We start from the raw sequence: 14884 nt of genomic DNA, 5'->3' as shown, positions 1-14884 counted from the left end.
ACAATATTTTTTGCTTATAGCTTATAAACGAAAATGTAGTGCTAAATAGGTTGAATAAACGGAAATGAAACGCCAACTAGCGTCTATAACAAAAAAAAACAATATTTACACTTGTATTAAGCATAGTAATACAATGGTAGATTTTACAGGTATTTTACTGCAATTACACCTATCTGTAGGCTCACACAGATTTCTCCCTAACCCCTAGACCCCCCCCCCCCCTTTCCCCTTTGTGTAAATATACATAATTTAATAAATTGTATATATTTCAGATATTGTACTGTAACTATACCTAACCCTACACAGAACCCTCCCTGTACCCAGTGGTGTAGCTAAGGAGCTCTGGGCCCTGATGCAAGTTTTACATGGGGGCCCCCCCCAAGCACTCTATATATAACAATTTATACGGCACACCAAAACTTGCTAAGGACATCCACAGTGTCAGAGGTGCAAGAAGGGGATGGGGAACAGTTTGTTAACGATTATCACTATTCAAAGTATCTATAGAAGTGATAATTATGAGCACAGGGCCAATAGAGAGCTAATACTACAGTTGCGGGAGGGCCTCTTGGGGCCCCTCTGGCCCAAGGGCCCGATGCAGTTGCTACCTCTGCACCCCCTATTGCCATGCCCCTGCCTGTACCTATCCCTAACGCCTAGACCCCCTGGTGGTTCCTAACCCTAATCACCCCCCTGGTGGTGCCTAACCCTAACCACCCCCTGGTGGTGCCTAACCCTAAATCTCCCCTAGTTCTGCCTAAACACCCTTACACACATATAAACAATAATATATTTAATCCTTAAAATACTTCACTATAAATAACATGAATAGAATAATTTATATATTTGTAATAGAATAAATAGCCTTAAAATCACGTACACATTAATAATATTATAAATAGAAAAAGGTATATATATATATATATATATTAGAATATTAGAATAGATAGCCTTACAATCATGTACGCATTAAAAATCTTAAAATAACGGTAATATTAAATGCGATATATTAGTAAGTTAATAAATCTGAAAACTATAATCGACGCAGTATAAGTGTAAAAAACAAAGTTAATACCAAAAGTGAAATTTAAAAACGAAAAAATAAGTAAACCACAAAGTCGAAACAAACTTGTAAACGATATTTGTAATAAACCTTATTCTGTAAACAAAAACTTTTTTAACACGATCCCTGCAACCGCTATTTCTCGGGCGCCCAAATTTCCTGTCGGGTGCCCAATAGCCGATATTTTGCATTGCAGTCTATGGCGGCGCCCTTTTTGTCCATTAGCCATAGGCGCCCTTTTTTACTTCTTCCTGAAAATCTTTGCAAACTGAGGAATTTACAATATCTGTTACATAGGTTTATCAGGGAGGTTTGAAAAACTGATCTTTCTAAAGATGCTGAACACATGCAAAAGATCAGGATCTGCAAAAGATTAGTTACTGCAAAAATGCTTTTATTGTGTATGATATCTGGTGATCTCATACACACTTTGTTTAATGGACATCTGCAGATCAGATCTTCCTGGATGGATGCTGGTGGTTCTGATCTGCTGATGAATGTCCGTTATACAAGATGTGTATGCGATCTCCAGATATCATAGACAATGGAAGCATTTTCAAATAACTAATCTTTTGCAAATCCTGATCTTTTGCATGTGTACAGCATCTTTAGAAAGATCAGTTTTTCAAACCTTCCTGACAAACCTACGTGACGAGATAAATTCCTCAGTTTCTCTCTCTCTCTCTCTCTCTCTCTCTCTCTCTCTCTCTCTCTCTCTCTCTCTCTCTCTCTCTCTCTCTCCTCCTCCATCCATCCATCCAGGAATTGCAGATTTTCAAAACAGCTTATATACCATAGCTGGGATTTGAACCCAGAACCTAGTGTGTAGTAGGTATCTGTCTTACCCTCTAGACCATGACCCACACTACATGCTAAAGCTGCCGGTAGCATAAACCATACTTCCATTATGATCAATTCGATAGAAAAAGTAGCATGATTAAGGATTTGTACTTTTTGAAAAGCATGCTTATTTATATACCATAGCTGGGATTTGAACCCAGAACCTAGTGTGTAGTAGGTATCTGTCTTACCCTCTAGACCATGACCCACACTACATGCTAAAGCTGCCGGTAGCATAAACCATACTTCCATTATGATCAATTCGATAGAAAAAGTAGCATGATTAAGGATTTGTACTTTTTGAAAAGCATGCTTATTTATATACCATAGCTGGGATTTGAACCCAGAACCTAGTGTGTAGTAGGTATCTGTCTTACCCTCTAGACCATGACCCACACTACATGCTAAAGCTGCCGGTAGCATAAACCATACTTCCATTATGATCAATTCGATAGAAAAAGTAGCATGATTAAGGATTTGTACTTTTTGAAAAGCATGCTTATTTATATACCATAGCTGGGATTTGAACCCAGAACCTAGTGTGTAGTAGGTATCTGTCTTACCCTCTAGACCATGACCCACACTACATGCTAAAGCTGCCGGTAGCCTACTTCCATGCAGTGTGGTTCATGGTCTAGAGGGTAAGACAGATACCTACTACACACTAGGTCCTGGGTTCAAATCCCAGCTATGGTATATAAGCATGCTTTTCAAAAAGTACAAATCCTTAATCATGCTACTTTTTCTATCGAATTGATCATAATGGAAGTATGGTTTTTGCTACCGGCAGCTTTAGCATGTAGTGTGGGTCATGGTCTAGAGGGTAAGACAGATACCTACTACACACTAGGTTCTGGGTTCAAATCCCAGCTATGGTATATAAGCTGTTTTGAAAATCTGCAATTCCTGGATGGATGGAGGAGAGAGAGAGAGAGAGAGAGAGAGAGAGAGAGAGAGAGAGAGAGAGAGAGAGAGAGAGAGAGGAGAGAGAGAGAGAGAGAGAGAGAGAGAGAGAGAGAGAGAGAGAGAGAGAGAGAGAGAGAGAGAGAGAGAGAGAGAGAGAGAGAGAGAGAGAGAGAGAGAGAGAGAGAGAGAGAGAGAGAGAGAGAGAGAGAGAGAGAGAGAGAGAGAGAGAGAGAGAGAGAGATTTTAAAATTTTTCCGACGGAATTCCGCGGAACTGACCCGGTACAACCGTCGGAATGGAACGGTAACGGAATTTCTATATGTCGGAATGCGGAATTGTGCCGGAAACGGAAATCGGTTATTCCGACCATGCCTGCTCTCTAATCAGATTTGATCGGGGAGAGATTTGTCTCTTGGTCGAATCTGCCCATCATCGCTAGATGTATGGCTACCTTAAGTGGGGGTAAAATCTGGAATATCTTGCCTCAGGAAGTAGTTATGGCAAACTCTGTATCTGCATTTAATGAGGGCTGGGATGCTTTCCTTGCTCTGAAAGACATCAACGGCAGCAGGGACAGTTGTCTCTGTGTAGCTGGGTCCGTGCTATTTGCTACTGCGCATGTGCACAGCACGGACCCAGCCTCACACAGGCAGGACGACAGGGACAGAGCCAAGCGGGCATGTGTGCGGCGGGTGCACCAGCGGCGTGTGCAGCCGGTGTGCACGTGCGCGATGGGCGGGTGTGCGCAGCAGGCTCGCGTAGACAGACCTAGCCCGTTTTTAAATGGGCTAAGGTCACTAGTCTATGTATAAATTCTTTACAGAGAGTGCTTTTGTAAAGAATAATGGGAATGGTGAAAACCCCCTATGAGAAGATGAACAAGTCCAAAATCTGTCAGATCTGTCAGAATTTGACTGCTTACTGTAAGCAGCAGCAACATTGGGAAAAGGTAATTGACAGTGCATTTTACTCAGGAAGAAATGTACATCTTAAGGTGGCCACCAATGATCCAATCTTTTACATCCAATTATACCAAATTGATGTAGCATAAGGGTAAACTGAGTGAATATATTGAATGGATAATTTAGGCAGTTCCCTTATATGACACAGAAATGGTAAGATTGGATACAAAATATTAGATCATTAGTGGCCACCATGATATGTATGTGTTTACATGTGTATCACATTTTACAAAACTTTGCGATTATGGTCCCTTAAACACACCCATGCTACTTTGTGCAGTGAACCATGGGCCCCGGGCAGACTCTACACTGGGGCACCCCAGCACTTTATGTGTAATAATCACATGGTACAGACCATTAAAGTAAGCATTCCATGGACAGCCATGTGTGAGAGAGGTGGGAATGGTATGTTAGTGATTACCACTATTCAAACCACATTCAAAGGTGACTATTACCACTATAGCACCAATAAAGAACTAATGTAGGAGGCGGGTCTCATATGAGCCCCTCAAGTCGAGGCCCTGATGCAGTTACAACCATTGTATCCCCTATTGCTTGACCAACACACCAAACTCTAGCAGCTGCCCAAATTCAGTTGGAGTCCTGAACGTGGAAGTCTAATCAAACCACCACCTGTCCCATACACTGGCCCCTGTTCCAGTCCAGAGGATGGCAAATGATTAGTTTGTTTGATGGGCCTCATTCTGGCACCAACCTCATGTTTGAGAACCTTCTTGTAGCATATTTTACAAAAACAGTGATGCTTGCAAAGTGAGATTCCAAATATACATTTAAAGCGGATCCGAGATGAAAAACTAACTATAACAAGTAACTTGTGTATATATTTTATCTAAAGTTTAGATAGTTTACACAGCAAATCTAGCTGCAAACAGCTTTAATAGAATATGATTATTTCTTCCTGTGATGCAATGACAGCAGGTCAGCAGCCATGTTGTTTGTAAACATTACACAGAGGCACACTTATCTGTATCTTGAGCACTCAGCCTGTGAAAAAAACCTAATCCCCCCTCCTCCCCTCTGCCTCTGAAATCAATAGCTAGTAACACCTCCTCCTCCTCCTCCTGCCCAGACTGAGCTCCCATGAGCCCTTGCTACAGCCAAGGCTCTCTGAAAACTTGTGGGCATGGCTTGTTTAGTTTATATTGAATTATAGTATTAAAACAAAAACAAAAAAGTATTTGGCTTGAGGAATGCCCTATAAACAATAGGAAAGGAACACAATTATGGAATGAGTAAAAGTTCACCTCGGATCCACTTTAAGAGGACAAGTCTATGTTTCAATAACTGCTGCCATAGGTTGACTCACAAGCTGAAAGGTAGGACCAGGACACCAAAGTATCTGTTCAATGTGGAAATGAACAAAGGCACCAAAAGAATAAAAGTAGCTGAAACATTTTTAAAAAAACGGGGGAGGCAGTGGTGGACTTACCGTCTCCAAGTAGACACAAAAACAGGTTGATATTATATCAACAAGCAAATGTATTTATATAAACACAGCAAAGGGTCAAAGTAATGTGTTTCACAGTTGTGGCCCCACTTCATCAGCCAATAGCGGATGGAGCATACAGCAACAAGTGTCTATGACTCAGCCTAGCGCCTCTGTGCTAGCTACTTTTAGCCTTTTGGTGCCTCTGTTCATTTCCCATGGTGGAAGGGTGCCTTGTTTCCAGATCAACAGAGAGCAACTTCTTAATCCTGGGTGGGGACAAGTCTAATCTCCCCACCTACATTTACAGTGGTTGCCTTAGTGTTTGTGAGTATAACGTTACATACTTTCCTCTCATTACCCACATCAATCCAGTACATACCGCACTAAATTGGGCTCTTGGTGTTCTCTTCTTGTTTTTTCATTGAAAGCATCTGTTCAGTCTGTGAGGGAGATGGTTGCTTTAATACAAGTATGCAGCTTGTGAGTAGGGATAATGTGGTCATTGAGATGATAATAATTCAGTGTTGATGCAAATATAATTTTAATCTTATGCAAATACACGCTGCTTGAAAATGAAAATCAAATTCAGAAGTTGCTATTTCTGATTTGATAATTTCCAAGCTGCATGAATTTGCATTAAATTGGCATAGCATTTGCATCAACTTGGAATTATTGTTGAGTTACTTAAGCTCCCCAGAATAAGCCTCCAAGACAGTCTTGAGTGACTTTTCCAAGTGTATACAGGAGTAACCTGACATCCAGTTGTTAGCATTTGGGCACGCCGAAAGACCATGCCTGATTACTATTGTTATATATTGCCGCAGGCACCAGCAGTTTACCCTCACTGGTCCCCCCCCCACACACACACACACACACACCTCCCACATAGAGCAGAACATACTGATCAGTAGTTTCTTTCAAGTAGATAGCAGTGATATTCTATACAGCTATATTAAGCCAAACATTTCACTCTTGCTTACGTTCTCAGGTCTTTTCACGCTTGGTAAGAAACAGCAGAGAAGTGTGTAGCCTTATACACATGTAGATTCGTACAGGTCCCAATCCCTCAGGCAACATTTTTGGGACAAGGCTGCATAGAGACATTTCTAGCCTCCAGGATAGTGACACGTCTGTTACTGTAGAATTGGGAGGAGGAACAATGCATGATGGAGCAGCTTCCTGTGGGCGAGTGGGAGATCAATGCGCGTGGGGCTCACTTAGGAGTTGGACATCGCTTTGGCTCACACTGGCATTAAAAGGGTCCATTTAGCGGTCCATTTAGCGGACCATAACGGACCGGATCCTAAAGGATGTTAACAAATCATTTATTAATCAATAGGATCCGTTCACATTGCTTCGTTCGAACAGACCCGTTCGGGTCGTTCTTCCAAACGGACTGCAAGTTTGGGGAGGGAGTGATCTCTCCAGATCGATGGATGTGCCGAATTGAACTAACAGAACAGAGGGTCATAGTTGAAAAACTGATGCCCAATAAAAACTGATCAATTTGATCAATCAGTTTTTACACGTATCAGTTTTTCATCCGTGCAGCGTGAACCAGCTCTAAAGATCTGGCAGGCTGGATCTTTTTAAGGACAGGTGCGAGCAGGAAAAAAAAATAAGATCTACTTACCTGGGCCTTCCTCCAGCCCCTGGCAGCCTATCTGTCCCTCGCCGCAGCTCCGGCTATTGCAGATGCCAACTGCACCAGGTGAGCATCTTCTGCGCCTGCGCGAGCACACGGCGGCACCCTTGTGATTGCGTTCACGTGGTCTGGGGCAATACTTCTGCGCCTGCGCAGAACACTCCAATCCACGTGAGCTTGCGCAGGCGCAGAAGATGCCGCCCTGGCGAGGTCGGAATCTGCAACGGAGGGAAACCACAGACACCAAAGTTGCGGCGAGGGACACATAGGCTGCCATGGACTGGACTAAGCCCCAGGTAAGTAGATCTTATTTTTTCTCCTGCTTGCCAGGTTGCTCCCCTGCAAGCGCAAGATTCTCACCTGAGGGGAGTCTTGGCTGCTGCTGCTAAGTGTAATCTACCGTGTATGTAGGTAGCTTTTGTTCAATTGAATGTGATTGTATAGACATTTGCCCAATTCGGTTCCAGCTTATCAGCTTGCCTATCCATCAAGGCAGCCACTAAACAATTTAGCATAGAAACTGCTAATAGGTTTCCAAAAATCTTTTCATTTTTTTCACCAAACTGGATTTAATTTATCATGTTGAATTTGATAAAAGGTTCAATAAATTAAATTGTTTACCTTAAAAAAAATTGGTAAAAGGTTCACTTTAATTAAAGGAGACCTGTAGTGAGAGGTATATGGAGGCTGCCATATTTATTTCCTTTTAAGCAATACCAGTTGCCTGGCAGCCCTGCTGCGCTATTTGGCGGAAGTATTGGCTAAATCACACCAGAAACAAGCATGCAGCAAATCTTGTCATATCTGTCAAAATTGTCAGAAACACCTGATCTGCTGCGTGCTTGTTCAGGGTCTATGGCTGAAAGTATTAGAGGCAGAGGGTCAGCAGGATAGTCAGGCAACTGGTATAGCTTAAAGGAATACTATCGATTCACATATTTTTTTCAATTGACACAGGAATTGTTTGGGAAGTGCTGCTAAGTACTGGTGTATACATTTTAGTAGCAACTTCTTTGTTTACTGTTAGCAAAATACATTCAAAGTTTACTGATGCCAAAACTGACGGCTGACTGAGCCATGAGGAGAGGGGAAATTCCCCTCACACTTGATCAGGTAACTCTATGTGTAGCTCTGTGTGTGACAGAGAAGAGAGCTCCCAACAGCTGCAGCTCCTGTATCCTGTGTTTCTGACTGAAGTGTCTGAAGAGAGCAGAGGAAATGTAACTAATTGTCACAGCTTTTTCATACTGTTTTTGCTTTCAGAGTTTGATATGTTTGATATTTGCTTTCTGTAGTCTGATATGCAACTCTGGCTGTGCATTGAAGCAGACACCCCTTCTGCAATTGATTTGTCCCAATATAGCTAAATCCTACACTCAATAAATTACAGCTTTTGCCTCTGATATATAACATGAAAAGTAGGAAAATGTTTACACAGCTACTTAGACATTATTTGCACATTGTCATTTTGGAACACTTGGTTATCGATAGTATTCCTTTAAATGGAAATAAATATGGCAGCCTCCATATACCTCTCACTACAGTTCTCCTTTAAAATGGAATCAAGATATAATAGATGCACTAAGGTGTATTTATGTTATAACAGATCTGAACTGCAAAAATGTGGAGTACTCCAAAATTTCTCAGCAGAGCCGGGCCGAGGCAGAGGCGAGATAGGCTCCAGCCTCAGGGCGCAGTGTAGGAGGGGTCGCACAACTCACTCAGCTATCATTCCTCTATTGTGTTTGAAGCAGAGATAAATAAGAAAAGGGTATACATGGCAGTGGCTGCAAGCCAGATAACTAGAGACTAAGGTGTTGGGGGCCCTGGAGTGCCTCTTAGTCTAATAGCAATCAGTGTGGCAGCTGGGGTGGGAGGGATGGAGGGGCCCAATTTGGTGTCTTAGACTTGGGTGCTGGAGGACCTTGTCCTGCCTCTGTTTCTCGGCACACAGCTGAGATATACAGATAACTTCATAACCAGTGCCTTTATTACTCTCTTCTTTGGCTGACTCCAAAAGTGCACCTGTGATGTTTTGGGGGGGAAAAAATTCATATAATGAAAACTCTGTGAAAACTGCATGTAACCATAGATAGCATATCTATTCAGCACAGGCTGAAAAAGTAATCAGCAAATTATAAGTAGTGATGATCGTAATTTGCTAAAATTACGATTATGCAAAATGTTGCAATTATGGCCATACAAAATGTTGTCGTTCAACTGATTTCATGTAATCCATTCATAATTTCATGTAATTTTGTATAATTTGTTGTAGACTTTAACAATAATAATCCTAACATTTGTATAACACTTTTCTCCTGTTGGACTGAAAGCACTCAAAAGCGTCAGCCACTAAAGGCGTGTACACACGTCTGATTCCTTCAAATGTTGGATCGCCAGACCCACCTGCGGGGCGGCCGATCGGCCAACAGTTTGCCCCGTGTGTACAGTCTGTCGGCAGGCTGATAAGGCTCAGCGGATAGTCAAATCCAGCCTTATCAGCCTGCCGACAGACTGTACACACGGGCAAACTATCGGCAGAACGACCCGTCGTTTGAAGGAATCAGGCGTATGTACGTGCCTTAAGGGGGCGCTCAAGGGGCCACCCTGTAGTGTTAGGAAGTTTTGCCCAAGGACTTCTTACTGAATAGGTACTGATCCTAGCCAAAATTCAAACCCTGGTTGCTCATGTTAAAGGTAGAGCCCTTAACCAGTACATTATCTAGCCACTTTAATGGCAAAATCTCCCATACATGCTATTGTCACCAAAATGGCTACATACGGTGGTTTGCAAAAGTATTCAGCCCCCTTGAAGTTTTCCACATTTTGTCATATTACTGCCACAAACATGAATCAATTTTATTGGAATTCCATGTGAAAGACCAATACAAAGTGGTGTACACGTGAGAAGTGGAACGAAAATCATACATGATTCCAAACATTTTTTACAAATAAATAACTTCAAAGTGGGGTGTGCGTAACTATTCAGCCCGCTTTGGTCTGAGTGCAGTCAGTTGCCCATAGACATTGCCTGATGAATAATGACTAAATAGAGTGCACCTGTGTGTAATCTAATGTCAGTACAAATACAGCTGCTCTGTGACGGCCTCAGAGGTTGATGGGAGCAACAACACCATGAAGTCCAAAGAACACACCAGACAGGTAAGGGATAAAGTTATTGAGAAATTTAAAGCACGCTTAGGCTACAAAAAGATTTCCAAAGCCTTGAACATCCCACGGAGCACTGTTCAAGCGAGCATTCAGAAATTGAAGGAGAATGGCACAACTGTAAACCTACCTAAAACTTATTTAGGAGCAGCATGAGTTGTCGTAGGCCATGGGACCTAGAGGTGGTTCCACGGCAGTCATTAGAAAAGTATTTAGGAGCAGCAGGAGTTGTCGTAGGCCAATTATTGTAGTCATCTTATTATTGTATATTGGACTCATTCTCTTATGAATCAGTGAGAGGGGCCTTGTTTCTCCCCTCAATGTCCACAAAGCGTGCCATGGCCGTGTAAGACCGCCTGAAATGCCCACACAACTTACTGGCCTGCTTCAGGAGGTCCTGTAAGCCTGGGTACTTAGACACAAATCTCTGAATGATGAGATTCAGCACATGTGCCATGCAGGGAACATGTGTCAACTTTCCCAAATTCAAAGCTGAAATTAGATTGCTGCCATTGTCACACACCACGTTGCCGATGTCCAGTTGGTGCGGGGTCAGCCACTGATCCACCTATTTGTTAAGAGCAGCCAGGAGAGCTGCTCCAGTGTGACTCTCCACTTTGAGGCAAGACATGTCTAATATGGCGTAACACTGTCGTACCTGGCATGCAGCATAGGCCCTGGGGAGCTAGGGCTGTGTAACTGGAGAGGAGATCACAGCACCAGTAGAGTTGAAATACCACTAGCCAAGGAGGAGGAGGAGGAGGATGACAGTGAAGAGGATGTAGCAGGAGGAGAGGAGGAGGCAGCAGGCCTGCCTGCAAGCCGTGGAGGTGTCACAAGTTCCGCTGCACAGCCACGTACTCCCTGCTTGCCATCGGTCACCAGGTTGACCTAATGGGCTGTGTAAGTAATGTACCTGCCCTCACCGTGATTGGCAGACCAGGCATCCATGGTCAGATGGACCTTTGACCCAACACTGTGTTCCAGAGATGACACCACTTGCCTCTCAATTTCATCATACAGTTTGGGTATCGCCTTTATTGAGAAATAATTGCGGCCTGGTATCACTGCGGTGTCCCAATGGCCACAAATTTTCGGAAGGCCTCAGAGTCCACCAGCTGGTATGGTAACAGCTGGCGAGCTAACAGTTCTGTCAAGCCAGCTGTCAAACGCCGGGCAAGGGGGTAACTGGCAGACATTGGCTTTTTCCGCTCAAAGATTTTCCTCACGGACACCTGGCTACTGCTGTGGGCAGAGAGCAGGAGCCGCTCAAGGTGAGAGGGGGAGTGAAAGGAGGGTGGCTGTGATTGTGAAGGTGCAAGGGAGAAAGCAGCTGAAGATGATGCACCTGAAGGAGGAAGGGGAGAAGGTGGGTGGCTTTTCTTTTGTGTGCTGCTTGTCATACTCACCGGCCTGGCTCCCTCCGGCGTCTTCGCGGGCGCGTCCTTACACGCGCACGGGCACGCTGGGATTTGTAGTCCCTGTAAACTATCATGGCGTGCACAGCATGCGCAGGCGTTAATTTTGGCGCCCATTGCTCTATTTAAACAGGCCTGCCCTTTAGTCCAGTGCTGTTTGTTCATGCAGCGTGCGCCCAGTGAACCTGTTATATTCCTGATTGTTTTCCTGGTATTTGACCCTTGGCTTGTGACCCCTACTACTCCTGTTTGCTGCCCGTCTCGACCCTTGGCTTGTATCCCCACTATTGACCGTCTGCTGCCTGCCCTGATCTCCGGCCTGTCCCCGACCATTCTGATCTCCGCCTGCCCTGACCTTGGCTTGTGTTCGACCTCAAGTACGCCTGTACCTGGCTCTCCACACTGAGACGTCACCTGTTCTCCAATCCACTGTGGGATTATCCTTAAGCGCAACCTGGTGGGCACTAGGCAGCGAAGTTCCACTTCCCCCTCCTGGGGTTGTGGTCCTGCTTCCCCCTCAAGGGGTCGTGGGTGAAGACCCGTGGTCACTTAGATTCTGCGCTTGGGTGGTCCGTATCATAGTGGGGCGGTCAACAGCTTTTCCCGCAACCTTAACACTGCTTTTCCTCAGGTGGTCTTCCCATTGCAGTTTGTCCCTTTTCAGCATGTGCCTTCGTAAGGCAGTTGTCCCTACGTGGGTGTTGGCGTTTCCACAGCTCAATTTTTGGAGGCAGAGAGAACAGATGGCATTGCTCTGATCTACGGCAGACACACTAAAACATTTCCAAACCGATGAGCCCCCCTGGGGTGTGGGCACTATGGTGGCCTCAGCAGCTGACGTTGAAGGGCACGTTGGCTGGCTGTCCATAGGTGGCGATACATGGCGCCGGACACTGCCACCAGCTGTTTCTGATGACAAGCTCCCCCTTCTTCTTTTAGCAACTCGTCTCCTCCTACTCCTCTCTGACTCCCCCTCTGAACTGTCCCCTTGGTCATCTTGTCTCTTAGGATCCCACCTAGCATCCATATCATCATAATCATCCATCCCAGCTTCGCTTGCTTCAGACACCTCATAAACTGCACCACCAGCAGGTACTTCATCATCCTCCTCCTCACACGTTACATCCATAGTGTCGCCTAACTCAGACATATGAGGTGGTGTAACTTCCTTAGCGCCTTCATCTTGTTGCAACAAGAATGGCTGTGCATCACTGATTTCCTTACCAAATAACTCCTGCGATGTGTCAAATGCAGCGGATGTGGTGCTAGTAGTAGCGCTGGTGGCTGCGGAAGATGAGGTGTTCTGTGTTAAATAGTCAACCACGTCCTGGCAATCTTGGGAGTTGTGCCTTCTTCTGAGCACTGTACTATGGGCCAGGGCCGCACGAAATCACATCAGCACGACCTCGAACAGACCTGCTGGGTGGCCTGCCTCTGGGTCTGCCCCTGCCTCTGCCTCTACCTGTTTTGTTCAAATCGGGGGAGATGAAGTGAAAGGTGTGCACTGACTTGACTAATACAATGTGCAGTCACACAGGTGCAGTGAAAGGTATGCAGTGACTGGTATTACAATACAATGTGCAGCTGTCACACAGGTGCAGTTAACAGGTATGCTTGGAGTGGTATATTACACAGCATGCAGTCACACAGGTACTGTGAACAATTATGCAATGACTGGTATTACAAATGTGCACCTGTCACACACACAGGTACCGGACAGGCACAGTGACACTGCGTGTGCTCACGTAGGTAGGTGGGTGCACTGTGAACAACAGGTAGGTATATGCAGTGTTGGGTATTACAAATGTGCACCTGTCACTCACAGATAGGTACCGGACAGGCACAGTGACACTGCGTGCGCTCACGTAGTTAGGTGGGTGCACTGAAGTGAACAAAAGGTAGGTATATGCAGTGATGGGTATTACAAATCTGCACCTGGCACAATAGTAATTACCACCAAGGGGCCAAAGGCCAACTGCGACTGACTGACAGGGCTGTATATAATGCAAATGGGCAACACACAAAAAAAATAGATCACAAGAACAAGATTAGCTCTCAAAAGAGCTGTTGAGGGGTGCTTTTTTAGCAATAAGAATCAGCAAGGAGCAAGCTAACAAGCCTACAAGAGCCTAACTAAGCTTCCCCTATATCTCTCTCTGCAGCAGCTCTCCCTTCTCTAATTACTGCAGCCACACGAGTGAGTGAAAAGCATGACGCTGTCTGCCTTTTATAAGGGGGGTGGGGCTCCAGGAGGGAGTGTAGCCTGATTGGTTGCAATGTGCCTGCTGACTGTGATGTAGAGGGTCAAAGTTGACCATCATGATGCACTATGGAAGCGAATTGAACTTCCGGTAAAGTTTGCGGTTCTCCGCGATTGCGAACCCCGGAAGTTCGCCGGTTCCCGTTCGCCGGCGAACCGTTCGGGCCATCTCTAGTCCTGGACCACGCTTCCATTTTTCCTGCTGTCCGCTCCTCCTCAGGATGAGCCACCAGTTTCCGCGTGTTTCAGTGTATTTCCTAGTATGTTCAGTCTCTGCCCAATCGATTTCGTCACTGCCTCGTGACTCATCAGGGCCCCTGATATATGGATATGGATAATATAACATATATGGATGTGCGCTAAACAATCTTTATGGAATCTTTAAAGTGTAACTCCAGTTGCATGTACAGTTCCCACAAGGGATTTTAGCTCACATTTTTACAAGCAGCTCACCTTCTTCCATTGCTGTTTGTCACAGATGGTTACTTAGGTGAACTGACAGGAAATTGAGTGGTGTGGCTACACATGGGCTATGAACAGACATTTAGCAATGTACAGGAAAAGTTCACCCTAAAGGTAGCCACTAAAGGTCCAATTTCTAGCGAAAAATCGTTCGCACAATCAGATAATTCTGATTGGATGTGATCAGATTGGTTTTAAATAATCTCCGTTGATAGGCACAATCGATTATGAACGATTGTAAAAACAGTCGTCTGATTGGATTTTTGTTGAACCAAGATTTGGATTTTCTTGTCAGTTATGATAGACAGGAAGCAAAAATTGGTTCGTTAATGGTGTAGTGAATGATGTATTACGATATTTCACTTCCGATCAGAATTATGGTATCTGATCACTCAAACAATTTTTCGCTAGATTTAGAACTGAATTGGATTGGATTGTTAGTGGCCACCTTTACGGGTGGTTCACACAGGCTTCTGCCCAGCTTTCGCTCAACGCCACGTTCAAACGCCAGCATTTAGATGCCAGCTTTTTGGGTCTCTTCAATTGTTTCCCGGCATTTACTGCCTCTGAAAGCAACATGTTGCGTTCGAGATGAGACGCAATGCTGGGATCTACCGCCAGGCTTTCATGAAAGCTTGCAAAAGCCAGCTCTAAATGCTCCCATATACTTGAATGGGACAGTGGAAGATCCCAAAAAACGCAGCGTCTGA

The sequence above is a fragment of the Hyperolius riggenbachi genome, chromosome 8 (genome assembly GCF_040937935.1).
Source record: "Hyperolius riggenbachi isolate aHypRig1 chromosome 8, aHypRig1.pri, whole genome shotgun sequence".
NCBI classification, from domain to species: domain Eukaryota; kingdom Metazoa; phylum Chordata; class Amphibia; order Anura; family Hyperoliidae; genus Hyperolius; species Hyperolius riggenbachi.
This window is presented reverse-complemented; position numbering follows the sequence as displayed.